The sequence below is a fragment of the Coregonus clupeaformis genome, chromosome 10 (assembly GCF_020615455.1).
Source record: "Coregonus clupeaformis isolate EN_2021a chromosome 10, ASM2061545v1, whole genome shotgun sequence".
Classification (NCBI taxonomy): Eukaryota; Metazoa; Chordata; class Actinopteri; order Salmoniformes; family Salmonidae; genus Coregonus; species Coregonus clupeaformis.
In genome coordinates, this window is record NC_059201.1 from 26,548,967 (window position 1) to 26,554,966 (window position 6,000).

Genomic DNA, 6,000 nt, shown 5'->3' on the forward strand with positions numbered 1-6,000 from the left:
CATCAGAGAATCTCAGGATCAGCATGTCACCTAACAGAATTTACTGTGGTCTCATGTGGTTATGACGTGTTTAATCTCAAAGGACTATTTAGATTTTGAGTATGATTTTGGGCCATGTCAAAGGGTCATAGGCTGGGATGGGCCACATTCTTTTGAACCACTGTTCAAGCTCATGCAAAGGAAAATGTAATCAGCATACCAGCCATCACTGTCTTGAGATTTCGTAAGTTAAGAAATAAAGTCTACAGACATTTTGAGACACAGAGATTTTTAAAGACATCTTAAGACTTTAGGAGATATATTTTCCCAGACATGTCTTAAGTTGTCTTCACAAATATGTCTTAAGACGCATCAAAGCATAGTTTATATCTGCTTTGCTGTTTTATATAAAAGTGCTCAGAGGAAAACGAAGAGTCTTGAGAAAACTTTGCTGTGGAAATGCCAACTAAGAGGAAAACATTGTCTGTCAAAGCAATGAAGTGTTCCTGTGCTATGGACTGCAGAAATTGCTTTTTTAATGTATTCCTGAGTGAGTCTTTTTGTCAGCCAGTGTTTGTGTCCTGAAGGCCTCCTGAGTTCCTCTAGCCTGTCAGATCTCCTGCCCCTCACCTGCCCCTCAACACCAACCACCATGCGCTCTGTCTGTTTGCCTCTCTTCACCTACAGAACACTAACACATACACACACACACGCACACACAGTCTATTTGTCGCACACACATTCAGGATGTCCTATACAAAATACATTTTTCTAGGCAGTCTTTTAGCACACATTTCTCTCCCCCCACCTTTTTAAATTGTCAATCTCTTTGAAACATTTGTCATTGGTGCCACTTTTACTCTCCTCCAACTCCCACCCCCCCATCCATCTATTTTTCTGACCCCTTATCCAAGTGCAGGAGGTTCTCCATACTGTTAGTAATGAATGGCCCATAGCTTTTCAAAGCACGGAGCAGCCTTGCCTTTGATGCTTAGAGCAGGGGAGTGAATGGCAGAGCAGGACAATGGTGAGGAGGCCTGAGAGAACAGAGCATGTATGGCCACCTGAGAGGCCTTGGTTTGCCCTGCTGGCTGCCGCCCACTCTGCACAGACCCCATGTGTCTGCCAAAATTAAAGTGATTGACAGCAGGTTGAAGGGAGAGTCCCCTCCGGGCCTGCTCTGAGTCCAGTAGAGCCATGCAGGCCCAGGATACCCAAGCCTGACTCAGGTCAGTCCGGGCCTCCCCAGGCCCATCACCAGCACAGAAGAGGACATCGGAGCAGCGTTGCATGAGGGATTTTCTGCATTAGCATTTTGGACTGTAGGCTAGATGGACAGGTGCATTGGAATGAGTTGAGGATTGGAATTTGATGCATTTTACTGAAGAACATTGAAGGTTGTCATTCAGGGCATCATTATGTATGTTTGACAGTAGGCTACTTATTCTTAGTACTAGCATTGTTTCCTTCTGTTTCTTCATCATCCTAATTCAAGAGTTTCTCTATACCACTTCTGACCATTGGAAGAACATTGTGAAATACTATTAAATGGAAAATACAATGTGTCTATTAAGGGGTTAAATCCTAACAAAGGTGGGATTGGCAGCCCCAGTTCCTGATTGTGATACTGTTGATTCCCAAATGGGCTTACTGTATGATCAGACAGCAAGGACATCTCTCTGTAATACACTGCCCTGATGTCTTGACTGAACATTGTGTGAGATTGCTTTAAACTGTAAGCTACTCTTTTCATGGAAAAAATATATAAAATTAATCAGTTGGGTTGTTTTCCCTTCTTAAGGCTGAGATAAGAAGGTTGTGGAGGGACAGGAAAACATAAGAGGCTTTGGCAGGGCCTTTATTAAACGGATCTGACATCTACCTGCTCTGTTTAATAACAGGCAATTCCAACACATCTGACACGCAAATCAACAAACAAAAATAGGCCCACCCTCCCTAAAAACACAAGCTGTTCTGAACAAACATTTGATTGCAGCAGCCTAGAAAATATATTTTTGTAGGAATATATAACACATTTCTTGCTTATAAGAAAGTGGGAAGATCAATCGATTTGGTAGTCCAAATGTTTTTATTAAGGTTGTTATCTTTCTAAAATGTCAATGTTCTTGTTGTTATTATCCTGTGATGTCGTGTCTGAGGGAGCCTGCTGGCTCTGATATGGGCGCCTCAACTGTCATCCCTGTCCCTGTTATTAGAGGACACCCCACTGTGCTCCAGTGTTGAGACTTGGGCCAGTTCTTGCTGTGATGGTCAATTGAGAATATTTGATTTTGATACCGTTATCATTTCAATGTCCTAACCTGATTGAAGCTTAAAAACCAAGCAGCGCAGATCGTGCCGGCATAAATCTCCAGGCCTATTAATACGTCTCGGTGTCCTCTCCCTCGCAAAATTGCTACATTGCGCCTGGATTTATGTACTGATTAAATGTATAATATCCCGAGGCCCCTCATATGTTAGATTTGATGTTGAGCTACAACGTTTTGGCCTTGGCTGTCAGTTATTCCTATATCATGGAGAAACAAAGCAAACGCTCGCACAATTAGGTCAGAAATTCAGTCCCAGGAAGAACATTACTGCGTAGGGCCTCTCTCGTTTGTCTGACTGTGCCCTGCGCCCCCCGACAAGAATGAGCTGGAGAAATAGTGTCTTGAGTTTAACCACAATGTCTCAGGGATGAGAAGTCTTTCATTTGCTCAATGCCACAGCTCTTCATTCATCAAATGATCCCCAAGCACTTGATATGAAAAGGAATCAGAGAGGACCATTCCGACCCGAGTTAAGCGCGTGTAAATGGAAGGTCATTCCCATTTTATGCACTTTTCTCTCTACGTGTATTCTGACCTTGAATTTAAGCATGAGAAAAGCATGTTATTCACCCACACTATTCGTTGGGGGTGGAGATCAAAGAAATTAAGGGGTGGCAGAGGTGTGTCCACAGATAAACCGTATTCTGTCCTTGACTTAATTCCAACATACTGTAATTCCACCATCTTTACGCGTGAGGAAACAATGACGATTCCAAATGGGAAAAGCATCTGCTTTCTTTTTTCCGATAGAAATAACAGCATTATCCATGCACTGTAATTTATAAATAGATAAAAGCTATTGATAAGAGCTAGTAATCCGTTTTGGAGAATGTGATTGTAAATACACATAGCAATTGTTTTAGGTGATTTTTCCTTATGATACATGGAGACTAATGTTAAACCAGTCATATGGAAGAAAACTGAAGCATATAAACATATCACCTTTTCCACAGTGAAGTTTATGAAATGCTGGCCTTATAACTTGGGATGACATGTGGAGACTAAGGCTATAGCCTGTAGCCATGCGCAAATGATAGTATAGCACCAAACCTACCAAGTTGATTTATGATTTCTAGAATGTTTTAATTACAGTGGGGAGAACAAGTATTTGATACACTGCCGATTTTGCAGGTTTTCTACTTACAAAGCATGTAGAGGTCTGTAATTGTTATCATAGGTACACTTCAACTGTGAGAGACGGAATCTAAAACAAAAATCCAGATAATCACATTGTATAATTTTTAAGTAATTAATTAGCATTTTATTGCATGACATATGTATTTGATCACCTACCAACCAGTAAGAATTCCGGCTCTCACAGACCTGTTAGTTTTTCTTTAAGAAGCCCTCCTGTTCTCCACTCATTACCTGTATTAACTGCACCTGTTTGAACTCGTTACCTGTATAAAAGACACCTGTCCACACACTCAATCAAACAGACTCCAACCTCTCCACAATGGCCAAGACCAGAGACCTGTGTAAGGACATCAGGGATAAAATTGTAGAACTGCACAAGGCTGGGATGGGCTACAGGACAATAGGCAAGCAGCTTGGTGAGAAGGCAACAACTGTTGGCACAATTATTAGAAAATGGAAGAAGTTCAAGATGACGGTCAATCACCCTCGGTCTGGGGCTCCATGCAAGATCTCAACTCGTGGGGCATCAATGGTCATGAGGAAGGTGAGGGATCAGCCCAGAACTACACGGCAGGACCTGGTCAATGACCTGAAGAGAGCTGGGATCACAGTCTCAAAGAAAACCATTAGTAACACACTACGCCGTCATGGATTAAAATCCTGCAGCGCACGCAAGGTCCCCCTGCTCAAGCCAGCGCATGTCCAGGCCTGTCTGAAGTTTGCCAATGACCATCTGGATGATCCAGAGGAGGAATGGGAGAAGGTCATGTGGTCTGATGAGACAAAAATATAGCTTTTGGTCTAAACTCCACTCGCCGTGTTTGGAGGAAGAAGAAGGATGAGTACAACCCCAAGAACACCATCCCAACCGTGAAGCATGGAGGTGGAAACATCATTCTTTGGGGATGCTTTTCTGCAAAGGGGACAGGACGACTGCACCGTATTGAGGGGAGGATGGATGGGGCCATGTATCGCGAGATCTTGGCCAACAACCTCCTTCCCTCAGTAAGAGCATTGAAGATGGGTCGTGGCTGGGTCTTCCAGCATGACAACGACCCGAAACACACAGCCAGGGCAACTAAGGAGTGGATCCGTAAGAAGCATCTCAAGGTCCTGGAGTGGCCTAGCCAGTTTCCAGACCTGAACCCAATAGAAAAGCTTTGGAGGGAGCTGAAAGTCCGTATTGCCCAGCGACAGCCCCGAAAACTGAAGGATCTGGAGAAGGTCTGTATGGAGGAGTGGGCCAAAATCCCTGCTGCAGTGTGTGCAAACCTGGTCAAGACCTACAGGAAACGTATGATCTCTGTAATTGCAAACAAAGGTTTCTGTACCAAATATTCAGTTCTGCTTTTCTGATGTATCAAGTACTTATGTCATGCAATAAAATGAAATTAATTACTTAAAAATCATACAATGTGATTTTCTGTATTTTTGTTTTAGATTCCGTCTCTTACAGTTGAAGTGTACCTATGCTAAAAATTACAGACCTCTACATGCTTTGTAAGTAAGAACACCTGCAAAATCGGCAGTGTATCAAATACTTGTTCTCCCCACTGTATATGTCCAGACTTTTCACTGTATTTTTGCATCATGTTAAATATTAGCCACGGTCTGTAACCACCGTCAGTTATACCCACATACATTTGTCACTGACTTTAGTGTTAGTTTCCTTACATTTTGCACCATTCCATTCCATCCTCAGTTTATCTTTCTTTCCTCTGTCACCTTTGTGTGGTTGTTCCTGAGGATCGCTAACAATAGTGTATCATATTAGGCTAATATTACAAGTTGCGCAATAATTTGAGACATGTAGCCTATTGTACACTTTTCTCACCTTCCAATATTTCATGGATTGAACAATTTAATATGACAACTTTCAGGACGAATCAAATCACTGTATTTTTGATTCATCAATACATTTTGTGCATAAAGCCTCTCCAAACTTTTATTTTATTTTAATTTTTTATTCATAAATACTTTCCTAACTCTAAATAACTCTAAATAATATACAAGATCAGAGTATTTTTTAATCTACCAATTGGTGCTGAAAAGGAGATGAATATGTTGTATTTACATGGCTTTCTTTCATTGATCCCTAATATTCAGGGACAGGATTCCCAAAAGCATCTTAAAGGAAAACTCCACCCAAAAACGATATTTTGTTATTTGTTTCATTAGTCCAATGTTGATGTAGTCCCAAAATGTTTTGCATGTCATCAATCAAGTTTTCAAGATATGTAACTTTCAAAATACAGAAATACAGCTGGTATGATGCATTTAGCAGAAAACCAGATTGAAAGAAAACTCCACAAGAACATTTGTTGGCCAGCAAGTGAGAGGTTTTCAGCGGTTGAATAAAATGTATTCAGTGCGCGCAAGGGAACCACGCATGCAAAACCCTTTACGCACCTGTATAAGGTAAGTCTGAATACCAACTACTGAGAAGTGTGTAGGAAATGCGTGCATAGGAGAGGCCTACATTTCCTAAGTCTGAATCGAGCCCCTGGACTTCATAATTTCTTATCTACATTCTGGATGAATCTCAGAATGTGTA